The 13,277-nt window shown below is 38.1% G+C and overlaps 1 pseudogene across 1 annotated transcript; it reads right to left on the bottom strand.

Annotated features, from left to right (window-relative positions):
• Positions 1 to 11,464: 11,464 nt before the first annotated feature.
• Positions 11,465 to 12,669, bottom strand: LOC309629099 (large ribosomal subunit protein uL22 pseudogene; annotated as a pseudogene). The gene has a single exon. The product of its transcript is annotated as a large ribosomal subunit protein uL22 pseudogene (transcript).
• Between the last annotated feature and the right edge of the window lie 608 nt (positions 12,670 to 13,277).

Genomic DNA, 13,277 nt, shown 5'->3' with positions numbered 1-13,277 from the left:
ATCTGATATTGTCACACTATTGAAACGTGGCACAAATAATCATCATCTTAAATTCCATCTACTTTGGGGGCCCAGGCAGCTAGTAGAGTACTTATCAGCAAAGATTGTTTTCTAAATTCACAAGCCCTTCATAATAATTTTATAATTTTTAAATTAATTTTTATTGGAGTATAGTTGCTTTACAATGTTGTGTTAGTTTCTACTGTACGGCAAAGTGAATCAGCTATACATATATATATATATATCCCCTCTTTTTTGGATTTCCTAATTTTATAATTTTTTAACTTTTAGAATTCTTATTGTAGTTTTATGATACATTTAATATATGTTCTTAGCAAACTTTATTCACAGGCATTTGGTATTTTTTCTTAAATTTTCACATATCTTTAAAGTTAACCACTTAAGAATTGAGCAAATATGTAAGCACCTGATTCTCATTTTCTTAGTGCAAATTTTTAAAAATGTTTTATCTGAGTTGCTTTACTTTTATTATACCATATGTCATTTAAAATTGCTGAGCATGCCACTGAAGGCTTGGGTCTGCAGGTCTCTGCTAAGAGATTAAATTAAGCCATGTAGAAAATGATATATTTTAAAAGGACAATATTTTTGTAAACATCTTTGCTTTTATTGTCTGGTTAATTGTTGCCTGAATTTCCCCCAAGTCTGTGAAAATGCAACAAGTAATGATGTAGTGAAAGAAATATCAGGAAAAATCATGACTTGTTTTGGAAATGTTCTATACTTGTTATGTTTTCAGAAAATAAAGCAAGGCTTTATAACCTCCCACACAGATATATATACAATTCTCACATCCATGCTACACCCCCCTTTTATTGAGATATAGTTTATATACAGTAAAATGTGCAATCCCCTGCCTATGGACAGATTTAATATTTCTGTCATTATAGATTACTTTTGCCTATTTTTTGTCTTCAGGTAAATCCAACAGTATGTACTACTCTTCAGCATCTGGCTTCTTTCACATGATATAACATCTCTGAGATTCATTTATGTTGTTGTTGTGAATATCAATAATTTGTTTATCCTGCTAGGTAATATTACATCATATAACTGTATCCCAATTTGTTTATTTTCCTGTTGATGAACACTTACGTTGTTTTCAGATTTGGGCTATTATAATAAGTAAGATTGGTATAAATTTTCTTCTATAAGTTTCTGGTGGATATATTTTTATTTCTCTTAGGTAAATACCTAGGAATAGAATTTCAGGGTCATAAGGTATTGTATGTTTAAAAGAAACTACCAAACAATTCTCCAAAATTTTACTGTTTAAAACATTCAGGAGCAATGTATGAGAGTTCCAATTGTTCCACACTCTTGCCAATTTGGTATTGCCAGTCTTTTTTTATTTTAGCCTTTGTAGTGGGTGTAAAAGTGTATTTCTTTGAGGATTTTTGTTGTTGTTGTTGTTGTTTTGCATTCCCTTTATAACCATGGATGTTGAACGCCTTTACATGTGCTTATTAGCCATTTATATATCTAGTTGTATGTGAATGAAGTATCTGTTCAAATCTTTTCCTCATTATTTTATTGAATTATTTGTCTGTTTTTGTTGATATGTAGGAGTTCTTTACATGTCCCAGATATGAATCTGTTGTCAAACATACATATTGAAAATATTTTCCCCAGTCTATGACTTGATTATTGATTTTATTAATGGTATTTTTTTGATGAACAGAGACTTTTAATTTTGTTAAAGTCCAATTAATTTTGTTAGTTTTTGTTGTTGTTAGTGCTTTTTACATCGTATTAAAGAAATTGTTGCTTATTCTAAGGTTGCAAAAATAGGCTCTTTTTAAAAAAATAAATTATTTATGGCTATAGCTTTTATGTTTAGTCTATGATCCATTTTGATTTAATTTTGTACATAGAATAATAAAGAGGGTATCCATGTGGGTATCAAGCTTTTCCAGCATCATTTCTTAAAACGTCTAATCTTTTTACATCGATTTTACTAGGCATCTTTGTTGAAAATAATTTGACAGTATATGTGTGGATCTGTTTCTGAACTCTATTCTGTTCCATTGATCTATATGTCTATTCTTAGGCCAATTCTACACTGTCTTGATCATCGTAGCTTTGTAATACGTCTTGAAATTAGATTGTGTAAGTCCTCCCATTCTGTTTTTCTTTGTCAAGATTGATTTAGCTCTTTGAGGCCTGTTGTATTTCCTTATTAACTTTAGAATCCATTTGACAATTTCTTTGAAAAATCATGCTATAATTTTGATTTCTGCCCTTTGTTTTAACATGGAGAATATCTTTGCAACACTTTGAAAAATCAGTCTCTTATTTCATTTTTTCAACACAATTTATTGAGCATCTATTCTCTTCTGGAGACTATTCTAGTTTAATGCTATAACAGTGAACAAAACAGCTGACAACCCCTACCTTCATAGTGAGGGGAGACATATAATAGATACATAAAATATACTTAAGTGCTATGGACAAAAATATAAAAAGGCAAGATAATAGAAAGTAATTGGTAGATATGGAGAGACAGGCTATTTTACATAGAAATGTCAAAATGGAATGGGAAAGCCTCTGTAATTATGTGACATTTGAGCAGAAACCTGAATGCATTAAAGGGGCAAGTCATGCAAATACCTGGAGGCACAGCATTGATGGCAGAAGGAACAGCAAATTCAATGCTCCTGAGGTGGAACATGCCCGACAGGCCCAGGGAGTGGACGAGGAGGCCTCTGTGGCTCAGTGCAGTGAAGCAGGAGAGATAGCAGGAGGTGAGGAAGCCATCCGTCATGGTATAGACAAGGGATGTGAGTTTAGAGAAAGGAGGTGACATTATGTTTTAAAAAGGTACATCTGGCTGCAGTTTAGCAATAGCTTGCCGAGAGCCAGGAGCGGAAGTAGTGAGATTGGTTAAGAGAAGATTGCAGTGGACCAGGCAAAAGATGATAGTAATTTTTAAATTTTTTCCTTCATTTTTTAATTCTTTTCCCGCAGACAATCAGTTAGATGTTTAGGTGTCACGTACGAAGTGTGCAGTTTAACAAGAATTAGACCTCGTGTAATTCTGAGTTAAAAATGGAAGAGTAAGTGTCGTTCTAATTTGTGAGGTTCATTTACAGTGTTCATGTCTAATTCCAGACTGTTTAATGCCTTAAGCATTGCTGGTTTTCAGTTGCATTTCTTGTTTTTGAGCAATCCAAATTAGAATGTCTTAAAACTTGACCACTTGATGATTCTCTGTGTATTGTTTCTTCTATAAGCTGAGAGGAATTACCTGATTCTGGCATCTTGAATTGCTTTTAGAAACATTAACATATACATTCAGTTATTTTCCTTTTTTATATGTAGTCTTCAAACAAAATGGTGGTCAGTAACTGTTGATGTACACCATATCTTCTGTATTTTTAACGTTTTGTTTTCAGATTATGACACTATTCTTCTCCTCATCTTTATTAATATCATTGCTTCTTGAAAACTTGTCTTTGAATTAGTAATACTAATAGAGAACCCACTGTGGATACTAGGTTAATTATGGGATGGCAGTGAAACATTATCAAGTATGGTAAATTTGATACTCAAATTTTAGATCTAATTGTAATAATTCACTCTCTAATTTCTTTAATTTAGTGACAGTTCATTAATATGTTCTTGTGCTTTTAAGAAGTTCTAATTAAGAAAGTATCATGATAATAGTGAGATCATAATTATATGTATTTAATTATAGTAAAGCAAAATATTTAGCTTTGTATAATTATTTTCAAGTTCAAAGCAAAATAACCCTTAACATCTAAACTTGAAGAGGACATTTTCCTTCATTATATAATATTTATAGATTTAGCTATTTTCAGGGCTCCAGACACCAGTTTTTCTGGTTTAATTTGAACATATTGCTCTTTTCCTTGATAAGTGAGGCACAGGAGAAGGAGCATGTTTTAGGGCTTCATAAATAAAATTAGGCAATGATATAATTCAAATGACTTTGGAGCTAACAGATCTCCATCTACATAGTGAACAAACTGCTTCATCTGCCCACGAGTCCATAGTGACAAAGCCAGTTTCCCAGAGTGGCCCCTTCAGCCATCTGACCACACTGGCTGGTTTTTTTTAATACCTTGAAATTGAGGGACTAAGTTTATGTACAATAATATGCAGTCAGTGATCTGTCTCCTACTTTGAATTTTCTTTGTGCTATCGTTCATGAAAAGCATGGAATGTGGTTTGCCACTGAGAAGCAATCACCTCCGTGAGATGAACTTCCATCCAGCACCGGAGAGCCCTAAATGTATGTATTTAAGGTCACGGTTATTAACAAAGCGCATGGAAGAAACTAGGTAAAGCTATAACTGAAATAGAATATGAATATTTCAGAACACAGAAGAAATAGTGCATTGTTTGTGGTTCTAAAGGAAAGCTTCCACAAGATATAACTGGTGTTATGCTTTATATTTGTTTCTTGCTTTTCTTTCTCTCTCTTCCTATAAAACTAACATTCTGGGCAATTAAAAAAAAACTACACTAGTCTTAATAAGATGGGCTCTCTTAATTCTTTCCCTACTGTCTCAGTTAATTTGGGCAGTGTCAGTCTGTTACTGTTAGAATTACTATTTAACTGAAAATGTATCATGATCTGCTGCACACATTAAAAAAATGACATTATAATGAGCAAAACCGAGCTAAACATAATTGTGCCAGCATTGGGACAGGAAGTGTCTCCTATAATGGTGATGATTCCCATATCAGTGATAATTTTCTTGTCTGGTTTGCACTGTCTTCTCCTTGCTGCCATATTGGTGCACAGAATGTGTCCATCCTTCTTAGGAGATGTAAATGTGAGTTAACTCCCTCTCCTACTCCTAGAAAAATCTTAAGTAGTTAGAAAGTAAAAACTGATGACAGCAGCCAGATTCCATTGTTCAAGCTGCACGTTTCCCTCCCAACTCCCTTTAACAGGTTTGTGTATTTGCTGGAGGCACCTTTTGAAAACATCGTAATGGCCTCAACCCTCAGATGAAGAAAGGCTCTCAAGCTAAAAGAATAGAAAGGGTCACAGGAGGAGAAAGCCTTAAATTGAATGGGGTTTTTTTCAGATTTTAATTTTTTTTTATTCCAGGTGTCCTAAACTAGAAAGCCAGTTGAATTCCTTAAATATAACAATGTGTCACTTTCTAAAATCATCATGATGAGCAGAAATAACCCACAATGACTTATTTTACAATTATATTCTTGAAATTTCCATTGAAACACCAAGGGAAGATTGAAATTTGTTTAAATCAAGGAGTCATTTTCTGTTTTAAAAAAATTTTTTTTAATTTATTTATTTTTGACTGCATTGGGTCTTCGTTGCAGTGCGTGGGCTTCTCATTGCGATGGCTTCTCTTGTTATGGATCATGGGTTCTAGGTGCGTGAACTTCAGCAGTTGTGGTGCTCGGGCTTCAGTAGTTGTGGCGCACAGGCTTAGTTGCTCCGTGGCATGTGAGATCTTCCTGGACCAGGACTCGAACCCGTGTCCCCTGCATTAGCAGGTGGATTATCAACCTCTGCACCACCAGGGAAGCCCCAAGGAGTCATTTTTTTAAGTACAGGACGGGTATTGGTAGTAGATAGACCTGGCTGCAGATCCTGCTTTTGGCACCTACAAACTATCTCTGTAATCTTGAGTTGGCTGCTTTTTCTCGAGCTAGTTGTGAGTGTTTAAGTACATTTCTAATGATCTCAGTTGAGAATAATTTAAGGGAGAAGGATCTGTGGGTTGGGACAGAAAAAGGAGGAGGTATGAAAGAGGTTGTGTGGGTTTCTGAGGAAAGGTTTGAGCCTCCAAAGGTGCTCGTAGGTTTGTATCAGGGCTGGGCATGGGCAGGACTGAGGCTGGTATTGGAAGCCCCTTGTAAGAGCTTAGGCATTGGAAACATTTCTGAGAAGCACACATTCAGCTCTGCCAAGGGGTATCCAAAGCACTTCCAATTTCAGGTTCTAAGATAGCAGACCAGGGTGGATCCAAGAAGCAGGAATGAACAATTCTAAGGCACAGAAGCAGGAAGACATTGAACAGCTAATAGAGGACTAGACAAAGAAAATTAAAATGTTCCTTCAGCTGCATGTTTGCTTCAACCGATAACTAAATCTGACTTACATTTAAGTGCCATCTAGTAAGTAGTAAGAGGCAGACAAAAACTAAGTTCATGGTGTCTTTTTATATATTGCTTTTAATGAATGCATACAGATCATGTGATGGTCTGTTTGAGTAACTTTCCTTGAGAATGTGAGAAGTTATTTTAAGAGTCAATGAGGTGTAATCCACACAAAATCAACTGCATTTATTGAAAGTGTGAAATTTGAGGTTTTGAGTGTGTGTATCCGTGTGAAATCACAATTAAGGCAGTGAACACATCCATCCAAAAGTGTCCTGCTGCCCATTTGTGCCCCTTGCTTGTGCTCCTCACGCCTCACCCCAGACAATCATTGATCTGCTTGCTGCACTGTAGATTGGTTTTAATTTTAAAACAATATAAATGGGGTTATATAGCACATACTCTCATATCTCTGACTTCTTTCAGTCAGCGTCATTATTTTGAGATCTGTCTATTGTTGTTTTGTGTATCAATAGTTCATTCATTTTTATTGTTAAGTAGTTTTCTATTGTACACCACAGGTTGTTTATCCATTCATCTGTTAATGAACATTTGAGTTCCCATACTTGGCTATTGAAAATATCAATAAAGCTGTGATGAATATCTGTGCCTGCATGGACACAGACTTTGTTTTCCTTTGGGGTAAATGCCTAGAAGTGAAACGGCTGGGTCATATGATAGGTGTATAATTAACTTTTGAAGAAACTGCCCAACTGTTTCCTAGAGTGGTTGTACCTTTCACATTCCCGGTTTGAGAGTTTTGAACTCTATGTGTGTATTGAGAGAGGTTGAAATGAATTATTGTATTTGTGGAAACCATCTTTGATTTGTGCATCTCCAAAGTCATAAGGAGTAAGAGGGAAAATTCAATTCACTTTTTGTGGTCAAACTCTCACAAAATATTCTACTTTGAAATAATCATATGATATGAATATTCTTATTGTTAATGTTTGTTTGATGTTTTGTGCATATTGACAGACTTAGCCAAAATCTGGAATGTGTCAAGAAAAAAGCAATTAAAATTCAATAATTAGTACTTTCTTTGAAATTTCCAACTTTAATCATTTTCAGTGATCTAAGTGATCTAGAATCCTCTGCCTGCATTACTACTTGCTGGGAGAGAATTACAAATGGGCTTGGCCTTTACCAGTTTCTGTCTAGGTTTTATAGCCTTACTCAGTTGATATATATGTCGATGGTTCTAATTCAGTGTCATAGCATTGTATTTCAATTTACAAATAAATTATCCTGTAGAGTGGAATTTGGTAGTACACACAGGAGTTTCACTTTCTTTATCACATACACTCAAGTCCTAGTAAGCTTTGGTCACTGTATTATGACCTTCTTAAGAACATCCATTGATTCATCATTAATATTTATTACTGTTTGCTGGCACATACCAGTTATGTGGTGGACCAGTCAAACAGGTCCATCTCTGCATTCCGTAGGGCACAGTGTATTGCACATAGGGGCCAGTCCACAAATATTTGTCAATTAATAGATGAACGACTGTTATCTTAGCATAAATTCCATATTTCTCACTCTAATGGGACTAAAATCTCACCTACTGTCTTGAACCTACAGCCTTTGCCATAGTCACAGCTCCCACTCCTTTTTTTTTGAGATCCCGTTGCTGAGGCAACAGGATTTTTCCATGCCTGCTTGCATCCTGTTGCCAAGGCAACAGGGTACAGTTGGCAGGCTGGTTTGAGACATTGGATGTTTGCGGTATCCTGCGGTATCCAGAGATGCCTGTGCTTCACAACTTCTTTGATAAATCAGTGTGTGCATAATTGTATTCAAGGATGTGCACTTGACTCTAATCTTTGTGTATAAAGATGACTGTGGATGTTTGTGATCATCCAGTACCATACTTGTTACTGGAAAGACCTTGTGTGATCTCAGGACCTAGGGATCTTGCGTCCCTTTAGCAGAAATCTTGGCTTATTTTGACTGGCTACTGTTCCCTATCCCCACTCCTTTTTCATAATCCATATCTACTTTCATGTAGATTGAATAAATGCTCCTGGTCACGGCTAGCCAGAATCAACCTGGCCTATCAGGCAATCTCACAATCAAGCGGTCTTACAAAAACAATTTACTTTCAGTAAGATCATTGTATTCCTTTTCTGTGACAGTTCTCCAATTTCCTGGCTAAATGCTTATTAGTTTCTAGCTGTTATTGGAGCACGAGTGGAGAGCCACAGGAGCACTATGCCACCTTCTTGCAGTGATACCAACTCTGTTAACATTATAGGTAGACAAAAAGTCCTTATGGAGCAGGAGAAGGCAATCCTACATAATGTCCCTTATTCACACGGGACATGTTTATGAGTGTCACCACCTGAAAGAGACCTTCAAGCTGTAAAATGCTGGTGAGCTCAGATGGTGTGGTTGCATCACTTTAATGTGGTAAGCACTGCCTCTCATTTCATAAGATTAAATATTTCTTTTTATCAATTTTTTTGGTGATGGCCAATTAGATGTACAGCTTTTAGTCTTGGAGACAGGAATAAATAAAAGTGAAAGATTTCTGTTGGAGTTGAGGCAAGGACTCTGGAAATCATAGAATCAGTGAGTGCAGAGGCCATCTGGCCCAACACCTTTATTTTACCAGGAGGAATTCACCAGGATTTCTGAGGCTGTGGTGTGCTGAGTTCCATCAAGGATTCAGTTGGAAAGTTGGGTCTCCGTGTTGCTCCTTGTGTTGGAACAGAAGGACTCTCAGTCTTTCTGGTCACATCCTGTGAGCACTTGTGGTAGCTGAAGGAAATTATTATGATATTATCAAGGAATTGCTGATACACTTCAGGTTTATAACTGGTATTGCGGACTTGACCTAGACAGACCATGCTATAAGCCAACTATGTTGACTGGGAAAGGCAGGATCTCTCACCACTGGAGGAACTTAAGTGGGGGTCTCAACAGGTCTGTGTGTCCATCCTCATGTAACCTTTCCCAACTTCAACATCAGCAGCTCTCTAGACACCCAGGTCCCCATCCTCAGGCTTATGGGCTCCTGAATGCCTTGAATCATTGACAAGCATCTACTGACTCTTGGTGTAATTCAGGTAGACTGAGCAAATTCAGGTCAGCATTCAGAAGCTGCCTCCTCAGCAGCCTGGTTGTGTCTGAGTGGACCCCCTTTTGGGTTCCTAACGACTGAAGATGGGTGTGAGAAATGAGCACTTCAGTATGGGGACCATGGAGTCCCTTTTAAAACTCTGGAGACTGCCTTCTTGCTAAGAAATATTCAATTCAGATACCACATCTAGCTTCTCTGGATTCTTATCTGAGAATTTTAGGCAGGAAAGAAAAACCTGCCATGGTCTAAGGTGTGACATGTCTGTCTGGATAGTTTTGACTGGATTCTGGGATTGTACACAAAGTTAAAAGTAATTTTGATGGCTTCCTAAAATAATGAGAAAAGAGGGAAAGAAGTGAGAAATTCTCGAAGTGAATCTCTCTACATGCTTGTATGTGGGGATGGTGGGCTCTTTGTGGTCAACATCATTTCTCTTCATTTATCTTCCTTTCCTGCCACTAAACTTGTCTCTGATGTGTATCCCAGTTGGATTCTTCTTTTAGTTTTATTCTTGCTCATTCCTTCAGTTTCAACTGGGGTGTGTTCATTAAGTGGTGGGATTTCTTTACACAAATATACACACAAATCCACAGGCACACACTTAAATATATGTATCTTCTTACCCCAGCCAGTATTAAAGAAACATAAAATAATTTTCTGGAATCTCACTGGCCAAGTCCAACCCCACAGAGGGTTGACACCACCAATTTTTTTTGAAAACTATATATTGAATGAAGACCAGCTGCCTGAATGATTAAAAATAAACAAGACCACCTATTCCAGAATTTCTCAAGCATTTTGGTCTCAAGACCCCTTTTCAAAATTATTGAGGACCCTCAAGACCTTTTGTTTATGTGAGATATAGCAATGTCTATCATATTAGAAATTAAAACTGAAAAACTTAAAAAGGTTTATTATCAGTGAGGAGGTGTGAGACGCCATCCCTACACGTGAGGTGCTTAAAGCATAGTGCCTGTAGTCACTCTACTAGTATTTTAAAAATTAATGATATAACCTATAATAGAAAATCTGAAAAGAAAATATGTATAACTGAATCACTTTGCTTTACACCTGAAACTAACACAATATTTTAAATCGACTATACTTCAATAAAAAAATATTAAAATGTCTAAGGGAAAATAGAAAAAAAATAATGATAATACATCTAATACATATGAAGCAATAATGATACCTAACATTCATTTGAAACTTCCAATATGCCAAGATATGGCCTAAGAACTTTACATGTATTGTTAAATTTAATCCTCAAGACAATTATACAAGGTAGTGGATTAGTTTCTAGGGCTTCTCTTAGTAACGTAACACAAACTGAGTGGCTTTAAACAATAGAAAGTTATTCTCTAAAAATTCTGGAGGCTGGAAGTCCAAATCAATGTGTTGGTAAAGCCAGGCTTTCTCTGAAGGCTCTGTTTCATACCTTTCTCTTAGCTTCCAGGGTTGCTGACAAACCTTGACATTCTTTAGTTTTTAGAAGCATCATTCCAATCTCTGTCTCCATCATTAAATGGCATTCTCTCTGTGTGTCCCTCTTCTTCTTATGAGGACACCAGCCGTACCAAATTTCGAGTCCATGATTTTGTTTCCAAATAAGGTCATATTCTCAGGTTCTCTCTTTGGCTGTGACTCTTCTTCCATCTTTAAAGGCCCTTTTTAATTACATTGGACCCACTTGAATAATAGAAAATAATCTCCCCAACTGAAAATCATTAACTTAATCACACCTGCAAAGTCCCTTTTGCCAAGTAAGATTCACAGATTTCAGGAATCAGGACTTGGGCTTCTTTGGAGCCATCGTTCTGCCCACCACAAGCACCAGCAAGGACAGATCTATAGGGAGGGAACAATCTGCAAAGGCAAGACCTCACCGAGCAGAGAAGGTGTGGGTTAGGTCTTAAAGGTGGGGAGATTTCATGAGGTGGAGAGGACCCCAGCCAGGCTGTGTAGCATGAGTGAAGACATGGCAGTTACAATGAGCCTGGCGTGAGCACCCGGGGCAGGAAGGGGATGGGTCTCACTGAAGAAAAGAGGTAAGAGTTGGAAAATGAGGGAACCAAGTCTGAGAAAAGGTTGGGATGGAGCCTCAACTATTCAACTAGGAAATTTAGAGCGTAGTGCTTGCTTTTCCACAATTAACACTTCAGTACAATGTATGGATGGTCTTTGGTGGAAATTAAGAATGGATTAGGTACCCTTCTAAGATTCTATAACAGAGCTTCTTTTCTTTTTTTAAAAAATTTTATTGGAGTATAGTTGATTTACAACGTTGTGTGAGTTCCAGGTGTACCGCAAAGTGATTCAGTTATACATATACATATATTCATTCTTTTTCCGATTCTTTGCTCATACAAAGGTTCTCCCACAAGAGTTAGAGTTCTGAGCCCCATGTCAGGCTCCCAAGCCTGGGGGTCTCACATCAGGAGGAGGAGCCCTCAAACCATTTGGCTTTGAAGGCCAGCAGGGTTTGAGTAAGAGCTCCACAGGACTGGGGGAACCAGAGACTCTACTCTTGGAGGGGACACACAAGGCTTCACGTGCACTGGGACCCAGGGCAAAGCAGTGCCTCCATATCAGCCTGGGCCAGACCTACCTGTGGGTCTAGGATGGTCTCCTGGGGAGGAGGGGATTGGGTGTGGCTCACTGAGGAGGCAAGGACACTGGTGATGGAGGTCCCAGAGAATACTGATCGGTGTGAGCTTTCCCAGAGGTCACCATTCTGGCATCAAGACCCAGCCCCACTCAACAGGCTCCAGGCTCCAGAGCTGCTTTTCTGATTAGCATCTTTCTCACTTTGTCTTTCCTGATGGCTTTGCCTCTTTTCTTCTTCTTCTTCTCCTTTTTTTTTTTTTTTTACTTTTATTTGCATTTAATTTTTGCGGCATTTATTCCCAGGCCATAAGTTTTTATTTCTTCAGTTTCTTCTGGGATATCTTTTTCTTCTGGGCAACCTCCTCTTCTGGTTTAGGAACAATCTGTTCTTTTTCAGTAAGGATCATCTCAATGTGGCAGGGAGAGCTCATGTATGGGTTGATCCAGCCATGAGCTCTGTAAGTCCTGCGCCACATCTTGGGGGCTCTGTTCGCCTGCATGTGCTCAATGACCAGAGAATCTACATCTAAGCCCTTAAGTTCAGCATTACTCTCTGCATTTTTGAGCATGTGAAGTAAAAATTCAGCACTCTTTTTGGGCCACCGACCCTGCATCCAGCCCCACTGTTTGGCCTGGGCACACCTACCAACTCCACCATTGTAATGATGGAATGGCACACATTACTTCTAAAGTGACATCCTTCAGATACTTGGTGGTTTTTCAGATATGCATACCCTTAATGGCCTGGGCAGTTTCACGAGTGTTCTTAAAGTGAACACAAAGGTTTGAACCTCTTGACTTGCTTTGAGGTTTTCTGGGTTGAGCGAATAGTGGACCATTTTTAGAGGTCATCTCAGGCCGCTTACCGGAAAAAAAAAAGCTCTTTTCTTCTTTAATTGAGTTTTAGCTTTGTAGCAGACGCCGTCAGCACCCCTCCCCCAAGTTCTTGTTTCTCACCCCCTTACCTTCCAACTGCCAGCGTTTACTTTGCCTGACATCTCTCTCTGACCCAAAACTCCCTTTGCACACCTGCCAGATGATCGGACATTTGTGGACTTCACCACTCCCCCGCTCCTCAGCAGCTCTCCCCCAATGACGGAGGGGGTAAGTGTATATATTGTGGTTCCCTGGTAACCCTCAGCTGAGAAAACTCTGAAGCATGTGTCCTACACTGGCTCTCAGAAATCCTCAGCTGTGTAAGCTCCAGTTGCCCTCAGGGGTAACTTGATTGACATTGAACCTTTGGCTCCTTTTCCTACCTAGCTCACTTTCCCAGTCCCCTGCACGTATTTGTTGGCATTGCCTTCCAGAAAAACTACTTTCACACGAATCCATGTCTTGGGGGGCATGAATCATGTGGCTGGGGGAACCCAAACTAAAATAGGCTTTCATCAACCCCCGATTCAACCTATCTGAAAGTTAAAAGAAACGTGTTTACTAGAAAAAAGTAAGAGAAGAGAGG

Source organism: Balaenoptera borealis, assembly GCF_965194805.1.
Source record: "Balaenoptera borealis genome assembly, chromosome: 5".
Classification (NCBI taxonomy): Eukaryota; Metazoa; Chordata; class Mammalia; order Artiodactyla; family Balaenopteridae; genus Balaenoptera; species Balaenoptera borealis.
This window is presented reverse-complemented; position numbering and strand designations above follow the sequence as displayed.